This window comes from Calonectris borealis, chromosome 1, assembly GCF_964195595.1.
Source record: "Calonectris borealis chromosome 1, bCalBor7.hap1.2, whole genome shotgun sequence".
Taxonomy (NCBI): Eukaryota; Metazoa; Chordata; class Aves; order Procellariiformes; family Procellariidae; genus Calonectris; species Calonectris borealis.
In genome coordinates, this window is record NC_134312.1 from 128,099,399 (window position 1) to 128,112,815 (window position 13,417).

The 13,417-nt window shown below is 37.5% G+C and overlaps 1 protein-coding gene across 2 annotated transcripts in view; it reads left to right on the top strand.

The window, feature by feature from the left end:
• The window catches only part of DMD (dystrophin), a 1,244,291-nt gene that overhangs the window by 851,886 nt on the left and 378,988 nt on the right, over nt 1-13,417 (top strand). The window lies entirely within an intron of this gene.

A 13,417-nucleotide genomic window follows, 5' to 3' on the forward strand; every position in this document is an offset into this window, starting at 1 on the left:
TGTTTATGCTTCATGCATGATGAGCTACCCTGTATTCATAACAGACTCCAAATGAACAAGTAATTAGCACTGCGTATAATAAATATCAGTCTACTGAAATACTTTTCAAAGATTATTATTTAACTCAGTAGCCTGGTTCATAATTGTAATACCACTAACTCATTATAGATTACCACATTGTAGATTATAATCTACAAAATTGTCAGTTTTAACACAGCCTGGGTAGTGCCAAACTGATGTCAGAAAGAAAGATGTAGAAAAGAAAAAGCAAAAATGAAATTTATATGGGTTTGCAGAATTCTTTTTTTACTGCCTATATATCTTATCACAAGAATTTTTCTCTTTTGATCCTTGTTTCTTTTTCTTATGCATAAATTCCACATAAGCAGTCTCCTTCCTAAGCATTCAGTTGCTGGTAGTCCTTGTAATAGAAAAAAATGTGGTGAATAACAAAATCTAACCAGTATTGGTAGGAACATTTTGAATCTATTGTCAAAAGCAGTAATGTAGTACGTTGTGACTGCTGGGCTCTGCTTGTTTAACTACCATGCAGGTATCTGTAGTAATGTAATTGGAGTGTGGTTTTGCAATATGTGACCACAGAGTGAAATCTCGAGCTGTGGTGTGCCAGATCATTACCACCAGTACATATGGCTTTGAGCAATGGTTCAGAAACCCATATAGATGTACAAGCAAATTGCATAAAGGAAAAATGGGCTGGAAAGTTTGCTTATGAATGGAACCTAAAAATGAAAACATGTTTACAGCCATGTAACTTGAAAATACAAATTAGCACTTCTTAGGAAAATTGTAAGTAAATGCATATGTGTAACTTCTGTATTTAAACACCCAACAAAGTAACCTTGGAAATAATTTAATAAGGTACATGTTAGCTCTGATTCCCATACAGTAACTTTAGTGTAACAAAAAGCACTACGGTGAGAGAATACTAAAAGTTAACAGCTGAAATTGCACAAAAATAATTAGGAAAACTTTCTTTTCTCAGTCTCCCATGAAAACTGCTTGACTAGTGGATTTTTAAAAAAATTCCCAGGCTATCTCCTCCCAAGTGAATTTTAAGTTGAAAATATTTCTCCTGAGTTTCATTATATGAACTGAATTTAAGGAAATTTTTAAAAGGAAATGCTAAAATGCATAACTTGCAATATTTTGAAAAACAAACTCAAAAAACCCAAAGTATTTTAACCTTTTTAGTTAAATGTTTGTCCAAAGAGCAAATATAGATAATTTCAAAATAGAGTTATCTGTTCATCCAAGGAATTAATACGGAGTTACAACCAGCATTTGTATAAGTATAACTCAAGGTTGGGCAGAAGGCTGACATTTCATTTTCAATCATTTTCTTCTCGAATTTGCCCAATATTCCATTCAGTGCATATATATATATATATTATTCTGGGATTTATTATCTTTTCTGCATAATCCTATGAAAATGAAGTCTCCTTATCAGAGGTGAGGAGCTAAAGATAGTAGAGAGCTTTAGGACAAATGCCTTTGGCCTGCTCTGGATCTCGGGAAAGTCACAGATTCACTGGCTATATGTGCAAGACCTTGATAGCAATTGGCCAGACGGACGGTGAGTGTCTGGTAAAAATCCTCTTTGTCTGAATTTCACCCCTGGAATTTTTCAGCAGGGAGATGTGTTCTGCACTGTGGCTAACACTGTTAGGCATATACAGGTCTTGTGACTGTAATTCCATGTCGAAAGTTTTGTTAAATTCTGCATTTTAAGTGCTGTTTCTGAGTTATCTACTATATTCTCAGAATCTGCACTTAGTTTTTGATTGTAGAATTAATCTGTTTAAATTAGTCAAAGAATCCATTAACTAGTTTGGGTCAAAGTGTATGTAAAACATCATCTTTTCTCCTCTGCCTTTTTTTTTTTTTTTTTTTTTTAAGTAATGACAGCAAATGTAAAAGGTGCATAGAAAAACACTTAAATACTTATTAGTAAATGAAAATAGTTATTCACCCAACCTCATTCCATATTCCTCTGAATTTTTCTGGTTGAACATGCTGCACAGCGTAATAATGGATATATTGAGCTAACAGTACTTAGTTTTTTTCTTTTGCATTTCTGGATTTTATTTTAATAATATGTATACTACCACTGTATAAATTTATGTGGGGTTTATTTGCATTTATACTTTACTTCCACAAATTCTTTGCCATTGCAATGATTTACTCTTTGGGATCAAATGGCCTGGGATGCTGAATTTGATACCAGTTCCCCTGCTGTTAAAGGAACTGGAGATGCTCTATTCCAACCTGAACAGACAACCCTATCCTACATGTTCTATAAATGTCTGCTGATGGTGCTCCGTACCTCTTCAGGAGAGCTCAGGACGTGTGGGATGGAAGAAAGGATATGGGGAGAGGGCACGGGAGAGAGGAGGGAGGTACTAGTGCCTGCTTCTCCACCTCCTACCTCCTAAAAGCCTTAGGAGTCGGCATACCTCTTCTGGCCATAAGAGGAGGTTAAAGCTGCATTTCCTGGGAATTTCTCCAGGTCTTTGTCTCAGCACTGCCATTTCCCCTGGAAGACAGTTTTCCAGGGGGATTGTGACAGATGTAGGTGACTAAAGATGATGAGGACACAGAGGGGATGAACAGAAATGGGAGTCCCTGTGTTTTAAGGAATGGATGGAGAAATGACACTCCAGATAGGGAATGAGTTGACAAAATGTAGAACTTCCTGTTTCCACTTCTAGCTCACTGAAATCCTGCTGACCCTTCCAAATCTTCTCCAGACAATATTAAAAAACACTTTAGGCTTTCCAGCCACCTTGCCTCCCAATCCTCTTGCAATCTCACCGGTGCTTTCTCCCTGCATACTCAGTTTCCCAATCTTTTCTCTTTACTCCCTCCTTACCTTCTGCGTCGTCACTCACCCCTCCTGTACTCCTCTGAAAAGAGAGTCCTCTTTTCCAAGGTTTACAAAACCTTGATTTTGGCTGTACTGCTAAAGAAGTTTGAACTGTCTCTGGGTGTAGTATTTATACCTGTTTACTGTCCATGGTGGTCACTTGCCATATATTTAAAATAGCATATTGTGTTCATTTTTGGCAGATAAAAATAAGGCATCCTTAAAATATTCAGTAACTCTTTATTAAAAATAACTTGTATTTGGATTTTGTCCTTGCTAAGCTTTGAATGACAATAGGAAAGCTGTCAACTCTTGTCAATCACTTCATTATATACTTGACAACCTCCAGTTAGAACATAAGAGAAGAGCCTGGCTGAGGAGTAGCAAACCTAATTGTAGACAAATAAAAGAAAATTCACCCACATGAGAGACTGAAAGTGCCGACTGGACATTGCTGTATTTTTCCTTCCATCAGCCTTCATTTGTGAGTTTCTGCTTGACAAGCTAGACCAGATAAGTCAGGTTTTAACTCTTTATTGATTCTTTTACCTTTTCATTTTGCTAACATCCTTTTAAATGAGTAGTTTTTATATGCAATAAGAGGTAGTATAGTCATCCACATGAGCACATAAGGAATATGTACCCCAGAGGTTTATCTCACTGTGTCTGATTTGGCAAAAGGTTGAACTGTGAAAATTTCTAATGATGAAATATTGTTTGATTATTTAAACTACTCCTATTTTCAATGCATTATTGAGATCTGCAGTAAATGTCAATTTAATCAACGTACAGAACCTAGAGCTTGATATTCTGTGCATAAATCAATTACCGCTCTTTCCAGAAATCTTTTTATGGGACTTTGAGGACCAACCTGCTCAATGTTTTCTTTGTGAGCTTTGCACATTTGGATTTTTAAACAGTCTGTATCCAAATCTCTTCTAAAAAAATCTATTCCAAGTGCAAGAATATTAAATGCAAATGGATTGTGAAAATGTGGCAAAACTTTCCCAATGAGTAATCCTTTGTAAATTGTTTAATCTGTAACAGACTTTGCAGCCTTAAGGATGGATTGCAAAACAAATCTATGTCCAGTGTCTCAGGAGAGGAAAGATTTTTTGAAACGTAATCAGGTATTTGATGTGTGGTAATATTTTTCTAGGAGATAATGGATGACTAGTAAATCAAGACGTGATTTAGTTCTTAAAAGCATAAGCTTTTTAGAAGTGTGGGTCTTTTGGCTTCTTCTGTGTGCTATTAATAACAGCTCAGGTAGTGTTCAGAGTCCCAGAGAAAAGTGTGGTTAATATAAACAAGCCAATAAATGTAGGAGGAAACTTACAGAAATGACAGAGCAGTTTACCAAGACTCTAGTGAAGTCAATACCAAAACTATAGCTTCCTTCAGTATAGTTAGGTTTTCAGAGATAGGATATTTCCTCTCCTATTCAGAAAATACAGTTTTCTAACACTCTCACCATTTGTGTTCTTTTTCATATGCTCTTTTTTTAACAGAAAACCTTCTTTCTCTTCAAAACACAATTCTTGAAAGCTCTTGGACATTCTTTTTCTTGATAATAGCATGTTATTTATTAAACAGTAACTCCTCTTCTGTAAGATTATGTATTTTGCTCTACTGATCACATACAATTTAAAGTACTGGAATCTGAAGAAAAGCCCATACAAATGACCTCTTATATCTGCACAAGATCCTATTAACTTTGGTTTATTCTGCTTTGAATTGATTGCTACGTAGTAAATATTAGAGGCAGAGAATGTATATCTTCTCAGTTTTTTGTACATTGGTAACTAAGAGTTTTTGGTACCTGATGGATATTTGAGTAAGTTTTATTTGATTGATATTAATTTGATTGATATTTGAGTAAAAATGGATTTATTTTTTGATTGATTTTTTGAGTAAAAATAAAAACATATGCCTAAAAGTATCTTAGTTCCTTCTCACACTAAAGTTAGTGATAATGTGGAAAACACTCAATCCTGTTGCAGATTTTGTGTTAAATTTCCAAGTAAATGTAGCTTTGAGATATTGGACATACTGCTGTAAAGCTTAACTCTTGTGAGATACTCTTGTAAAGAGAGTCAACCTATTAGATATGACAAATTCTGCAGTGAAAGATGATTATTGGTGGGTAGGAATTCTTTCTAAACCGTTGCTGTGGGTTAACCCTGGTAGGCGGCTCAGCCCCACACTGCTGCTCACTCATTCCCCCCGCAGTGGGATGGGGGAGAGAATCAGAAGGGCAAAAGTGAGAAACTCGTGGGTTGAGATGAAGACAGTTTAATAGGTAAAGCAAAAGCCGCGCACGCAAGCAAAGCAAAACAAGGAATTCATTCACTATTCCCATCGGCAGGCAGGGGTTCAGCCATCCCCGGGAAAGCAGGGCTCCATCACATGTAACAGCTACTTGGGAAGACAAAACACCATAACTCCGAACATCCCCCCCTTCCTTCTTCTTCCCCCAGCTTTATATGCTGAGCATCACATCATATGGTATGGAATATCCCTTTGATCAGTTGGGGTCAGCTGTCCCGGCTGTGTCCCCTCCCAACTCCTTGTGCACCCCCAACCTACTCACTCGTGGGGTGGGGTGAGGAGCAGAAAAGGCCTCGACTCTGTGTAAGCCCTGCTCAGCAGTAACTAAAACATCCCTGTGTTATCAACACTGTTTTCATCATAAACGCAAAACATAGAGCCATACGGGCTACTGTGAAAAAGATTAACTTAATCCCAGCCATACCCAGTACATCCATGTAAAACTGTGCTCTGGCTATTGTTTAACACTGGGCAGTACTGGGTAGCATTTGCTTACTAGTTCTTTTCGTTCCTTACCTTGTAATCAGATTCTTCTTCATTCAGAGTGAAATGAATGGGTGAGATTTTAAAAAGATAAACTTCTGATAACATACTTGCTCATGGAAGTTTAAAAACAAAAAAGTGCCACCACCCAGAGTGTGGATATAACTTAGCCATTCGCAGTTGCAAACCAGGCAGTTGGAAATGAGCGAACTGCATACTTTCCAAACTATTAGAATGTAATTTCCATTTGCTGAAATCTACCCCTGATTTTGCTGCTGAAATAACATACTGGAGCAGTCTTTACCATTTCTTCCAGTAATATAATGCCACTGTAACTGTTGGAAGACAAACTGCAGAAATATATCCTCATGAATATTCCTTTTAAATGATGTATTAAAGACGAATACCAGAAGATGGGCATATCTGAAAACATGTTACAATCAACAAACCGATGTTAGAACAGTAATAGATTTTGATTTTGATTTTTTTCTAATTTCCTTTTGTAGCCAGAAACTCCTCTGAAAATAATTCTTTATTTACTAAACTTGAAAAGAGGAGGAAGATTTGCATATAAGCCCTGACCTAAGAGAGAGAAGAACAAGCAATAAATAAATAAATAAATAAATAAATAAATAAATGCCTCCCTCCCAAGTTAAATGATTTTTTAATTTGGTTTATTGAATAGAACTGTCACTATTTGTGCAATAAGAGAGAAGAAATTCTGATTTCTTTCTTTCCTGTTTACAAGAAGAAAGAAACAATTTTTATGACTCAGTACTTTTATAATTATTGTCAAATTTCACTTGCCAGTCAAGATGCTTATGGTGGTAGTCCATGTCTGCTACTGTATCAATCTAAGTAACATTTCTTCCGCTTAAGCTGCTATCCTTCAGCATCTAAAAGAGCAGATAACTAAGAGACAACTTGTAAAATTATTGGGACTTCCCTTATTTTCTCTCAAGAATTTCTCATTATGTTTTTGTGCTAAATTTCCTTCTTCTGTGTCAGTTTTCCTGGGTTTGTTATTATTTCTTTTGTATTATGTACTGGAACTAAGACAGGATCTGCAGTCTAGGTGGAACAGGAGCAGCTGTTTCATCCTGTGTCCTGTCCAGCCTCAAAAGAATATATTCTGAATCATATCCAGTCTCAAAAAATTCTTCTTACTGGGCCTTTTCACAGTCCAACTGGTGATTAACTGTGCTTTATCGGTATATGACCACTGTAGCCAAATTCTTTTCATATGCCATATCTGCAGGTCATGTCTTTAAGCTGATAATTTCATCTATCTTCAGTACCTCCAGGAAATTTCCTTTTCAGGACAGACAGCTGCAGTAGATAGATACTGATTTCTCTGTGTGGGGAAAAAATTACTATATTTCATCTCCTCTAGATGTACAGAAGAAGCTCACAAATTTCTGATAGCCAACAGGAAAATGTGCTTTGGAAAAAACTTCCATTCACTGTGCAAAGTGGTGGAGATTGCTGTTTCAGGCACTTTGTTTGCATGGCTTAAATTTTGGGACCTTCTTAGTTCCACTTCACTGCGGAGGATTTTCTTTTTCTTTTTCTTTTCTTTCCTTCCCTTTTCCAGTACCAGGAATAAGAGATATTGCAGGGAGCGGAATGATGAAAAATGCCACCAGATCTTAATAGACACGGTGTCTGTATATTTTACAAACTGCACAAAGCCTGCACTCATAGGTTTAGAAAGTAGTTATGAACTCTAAAACTGTATTGTTGCACTTTGAGGAGGAAGAGGTCTTTCGTGGAGTGCTCTTTTCTGTGAAATAATTGTTTCTCCTCTAACGTATCTTGAAAATAGTTCACATAGGTCAAGAGCTATAGTTGTATCAATTTTCGAGTCTCTCATTAAAATCAGATGACTGTCTTTTGCACACTTTACTTTAAAAAGCTGGATGAATCTCACAAAATTCTTTTCCCCATTAAGAGAGTTTCTAACACTGCCTTGGGATTGTACTTTGGGTCTCACACATTTAAAATAACAGTGATTTAAGTTAATGGGGGAAAGAATGGCTATTTTATTTACTCATTAAAATGGCATTTTTAGAGTCAGGTGCATAAAATTGTTTGTCCGCTAGTTACAGAATATTTTTAGCAATAGAGCAGTTTTACACTAAGCTTTTACCTAGGCCACTAATGGAATGGTCTTTAAATTGAATTACTTGTGTTTTTTTTTTTTTTCATAAAACCCTGAGACAGGAAGCTAAAGTTAAATTCTGTAACTTAGATGTTCACAGAGCGTTTTCTTTCTGTACAGAGATAAGTAAAATATTCGGGAAGTTATCAAACCTTTTCATCTGTTATGTAGAAAAGAACAGAGGTACAAGCTTGTGTCTCCTTGAAATTTTATCAAGATTGATTAAAGTCTTTATTCAGGAAGTTTAAATACCGGCAACTGCATTTTTTCCCCTCGTGGATTAGGTCCCATCTCAATATGACCACAGAACTGTTAATAGTATGTCTTGGATGTATTCTAATAATATTGCCTAAATATCTAAAGTGAATACCGAGAATGCCATTGACTGTATTGTCTGACCCACCATCAAGATCCGATGCTCACTGTAGCTGAACTTTGATGTATTTTAATTAAGTCTCCTCTGACCGTTCTTCTTTGTGGTGGTTTAGCTTGTTAGTCTGCTCCAGGAATGGGAATGTGCAGAGTTTAGTCAAAAGAAAAAATGAGGTCACTTATTTAGAACCAGAATTCTTGAAGATAGGAATATATTCATGTTTTCTATCCACTTCCCTTTCTTTACTTGCGGGGAAAAAATGAGGCACTCTGAACCTCACCATTCATTTATAGCTTTTTCCCTAAAATATCTGGGAATAATAACCTGAAAGATAGGCATGAATATTTCAATGAACCTTGCTGGAGCTTTTCATGTGCATGAATAAGAAAATCTACCTCAGAGAATTCTGGTTACAAGTTACACTCTCCCTCATCTAAATGAAAGAAAAATGTAATTAAATGTAATTTTCTGTTGTCAAGTCAAATATATATGGGGATTTATATCTGATTATTTCAAAAAAGCTTCCAAAATTGTGAAATTAAAAGCTTCCAAATTATTTTAGATTTTAGATTTAGTATATTTGATTGTTAAACACCACTGTCTTGTCTCGATCAGTAAAGTGAAGGGAAATTGCTTAGTGTTTCTGTTTTCCTGTGAATAAATTCTCTTCTTTAATCTTCATTTAACATACCATCTTGATAAAAAGAGGTCATGACTTTGAAATTAATATAGTGAGTTGTTTTAAAAGTTATATTTTTTTATTTGAAGATTGTAATTAAGTTTCCATTTTTGCATTGAACTTCACCATGAAGACACAGGTTTAGTCACCCTGAGCTTCTCCTACTGTCCCTGCAGAAAATGTCTCATGGACATAATCTCATTGGGAAATCGATCCCAAAAATTTTACCAGCGTTACCAGAGAAGGTGAATCAGTGCTTGTGATTCTTAATATAGACCGATACACAGCCTGAAATGCTGCAGATACTTTTATAGATAGTTGTCTGGGCCTCCTAGTGTATGCGCAGCATATGTCAAACAGCTTGTCTGCGTCTGCTAGGATAGTTACCATCTCTTGAAATAACTTATGCCAAGCCATCAGACTTTGTCTTCCAACGGCGTACACACCAGAGGTTTAGTCAATATATTGGTTTCAGCTAGGGAGTATGAATTTTCTAAGTTCTGAGCTATATCAACAGACTTTCATAGTCCAGATGGGGCTGTAGACAAGTCCCTGCCACTTTTTCAGCCTGTAAATTTGTTCAGCACGTTGAACTGACATGGTGTTGGAAATGCAGAAGCCAATGTGGCTTATTCAGCAGTAGGCTTTCATCAGTTCAGATGCACCGTTTTAACACCACTGAAAATTCATAGATGGTACGTCATGGAAAAAAGGTGGCCTCTGTTTGATTCTTGTTGTTTATACATGTTTGAGAAACAGCAGTTTCCAATGATGATGTATTTTAATTTGCCATATGTGTGAAAAGTTCAATTAGCATATTCATCACCCAGCCCAGAAGTAGCATTACGATTCCTTTCACAGGCAGTTCATAAATCGTGCAATTCCACTAGTCAGCTCTGTCTTCCAGAGACAGTGATGCGTCCTCCCACAGCAAGCAAAGCGAGCGTGGCAGAGGAGTCAATGATCTTGAGTCAGGACTTTCAAATAGTTACGGCTTTGGTATTCTCTAAAAACTGATGGACATGAGCATGGACAACTCCTATTAGCTTTAGTAGTAGCCTGGCCCGTGTGATCAAGAGCAGACATCAAGCCCTGCTCTGGGAGTATGCTATTCTCTTGGATCCTGCACAGGCTAGATAATAACTGCGGTCTCTTTGTTGCGAGCAAACTGTTGGAGGCCATGTTACGGTCATTACCTTTTTGTTCTCTTTGGGAACTGAATGATGGAGCAGTATCCTGAAACTACTCTCTTGCCTGTCGACCCATATTAATAGGGTGTCACCCAGCAAATGGATTTGAAATTGCTGGAAACTTGCTCACTGGGCAGAATTTGTCAAGGGGCTATCCCATCAGGCAGAGAACTGGGCAAAGAGCTCTCTCAAAGTTACTGCAGCGATTTAATGTCAGGTGTGCACTTATTTAAAATCGTTTTGTGATGTTTTTAGATGATGTTGGAATTAATGTGCGACAATCAAAAAGTAGTCGCTGCTCTAACAAATAAGGTATTTGTTGATTTCAGCGGTGTCCAAATGAATGACAAGATATTGAGAACCTCTTTTTCCCCTGGACTCTTATCTCTATTCTTATTTCCACATAAATCTCAAATGAAGCATCTTGCTATATTGGATAGACTTGCACAATGCATTTCAGTTTAGGTCAAGGCCATTGATTTTGAAAGATCAGTCCACACAAGATTAGTTTATGTAACTCCAGAAAATTGTAGAGCAGAAGGCACTGGTGATTTAACAGCTAAATACATTACGTTTCTGTTACCTGGCTCTGGAAAATTATACTTGTATTCTATCCATAAAGAACAAATACCTTTTGAATCCATAAAGAATACCTTTTTAAATGTTTGTATAATATGTAGAAATGGGATATCTTAGTTTTTATGTGTGTTGTGTATACTAGTACTAACATAAAATAATGACAATGAAAAGGATCGTTAAATATTTTCTTCTTTTCTTCAGAATGTGGAGTCGCATGGTACTATCAGTCATTCATTTTGCTTTTTCTCTTTTTCTCTTAATTTTAAAAGGGAAATTAGCCTATTTATATGTGCGTATATGGTAAATCATGATTCAAATGTCAATATAGAAGGTAGACTACAAATAAATGCTGAGCGGCCAAATTTTGTTACAGCTACAGGACTTGAGGAGTAACTCCTGTTATGAATAGTTCTAATTAGTCTGGAGTGCCTTCCCGAGCCAGGTTCTTCTGGGCTTGAATTTTCAATTCCTGGTGGTGGAATTTGACTGGTATTGTTAATGACTGTTATTACAAACCTAGTCAGATCAAATACATGACAAAGCTTAAGAGAGCGTCCTGAAAGATCCTCTGCTTTTCCTCGTGTCTAGAAAATGTTCAGGTGAAGTGGTGAAGATGACTTGGGGAGGGACCAGTAAGTGCTTGGGTTCGCTCCATCCTTGTTACAGCTGACGGGGCCCTGCAGGGCCGGCAGGGGCCATTGGAGGGCTCCCCTCGAGGGGCCTTCGGGGCAGGGCCTGGCAGCCTGGGCCCATCCCACTGCCCAGCCAGGAGCAGAGCAGCCGGGAGGCACTGGGGCAGCCCCAGCCCTGGGCGTTGGGGGTGGGTCAAGGCTGGGCTGGGACGTGGGCCCGTGGATGGGCCTGGCTCAGCAGGGCCCGTGGCCGGGCAGGGCCGAGCTGTGGGGAGCTGGAGACCAGCCCTGCTGCCGTATTGCTGGGGCAGGGGCTGACAGCCCCAGGGGGTCCTGGGCTGTGGGCAGGGTGAGGGGAGCCCCAAGGGTCTGGGCAGCAGGAGTCAGGGCTAGTGGTGCCCTCAAGGCCTGGGACTGTGTTAAGTGCCCTCCTAGAGTGCTCCTTGCACGCTGGTTACAGCCTGAAAGAAAACAATTTGTGTGCTCCCAGACCAGTCCGCGGTGGAAACCAAAGCCCAGTGAGTGGGGAAGATTGAGATCCACTTCAAAGGCACATCCATGCTGCAGGTTAAACCACCAGTGTAGGTGCACCCACAGTGATCTTGATATCCTTGGACTCTGCAGGGAGCTTTAACGTGGTTTTCCTGCTACAGATTTTTTTATGATACCTGGTGCTGTTATAAAATAACATAAGTATTTGAGATGTGCAGAATAACACAACACAAAATATTGGCAAAATACTGCAGATGGCTTAGTTTTGAAAAAACAACTAAACAAACAGATATTAAAATGCCTTTTTTTCATTGAGATAGGCAGAAAATTACCTTCTTCATTAGCACTCCTTGATGATTATTTTTTCTTTATATGGTGAGTAGGGAAGTAGAAAGCTAACCTAGTATTGAAACAGAAAGAAAATAGGACTTTAATGAGGGTTTGATCAATAGGTTAATAAACTCCCACGCCCCACAATATCCTAATTTTGCTGTGCATTACTTTTCAGTGCTCATTCTCTATAAATCCTTACAGTTATATGTCATTAATATTGAAATATGTGATAAAAAGTAATTAAATGCAAACATGTTTCAAATATTATTGCAAGAAATCAGACACGCTTTAATTCACTTCATTTGCTATTGATAGACACGATTTGAAAAGAAAAATGGGAGATGATAGTGAATTTATCAACAGTTTTTATTTATTTTTACTGATTATCCATTAAGTTTTGCAAGTAAAATTTCAGGCAGGAGTGTAGACATGTTTTCTGTGTTGAGGTGAAACAGAAAAGCAAAATGGCCCCTTTCTGAGACTTAAAATGACATAGATTTCAACAAGTTTATTGCAAAGCAAAGAATAGCAGATTTCCGCCAATGAAATGATGTGTCAGATCAGATAGTGACAAGTCTGGCACACAATCTTGTCTGCTGTCGCACTAATGATGACTGAGATTGTGGACAGAAAATCAAGTTGGAGAGTCAGTAGATAGTCTGCAATATTGGTTAGGACAAGGTAATCAAGCTATAAAATAGGTGGGAGAAGAGTGGAGAGAGGAAAACAAAACCAAACCAACCAGTTAATTTTAATATCTCAGATCACACTGGGATTTTTGGTGTTTTTTTTGTTTGTTTGTTTGTTTTGTGGTTTTCCCCCCGCCCTTTATATTACTTGAAAAATGAAAACAATATGTATCTTGGAATTCCAGTGTAGTTCATCTTTTCTATTACAGTTTTCAGTGATTTTTTTTTTTGCTTTTAATTATCTACATGTAGCTTCATGTAGATAACTTCACCCGTTATTTATTTAGTCAGTGCCTGATGAAATGAAGCTGCTCTATGTTGGGAAGGGTTTCTTGGAGTTGCCTTATGTTAGCACATGAATTACACTTTTCCAGATAAAAAAAGAAAATTGCTAGAGAATATGCTGTTGCTAATTCAGTAGGGTGTCATTGCTAATGGTAGGTGTCTCCCCATACCTTTAGGAACTGTCACTGCTACTGTGCTTTTGTTTTTAATTCATTAGTATAAATGTTTTACTAGATAAGTACTAGTTTACTACTAGTAATAGTAGTTTTCTATTAATATTTTTAATTGTCCTAAATTTGGTAT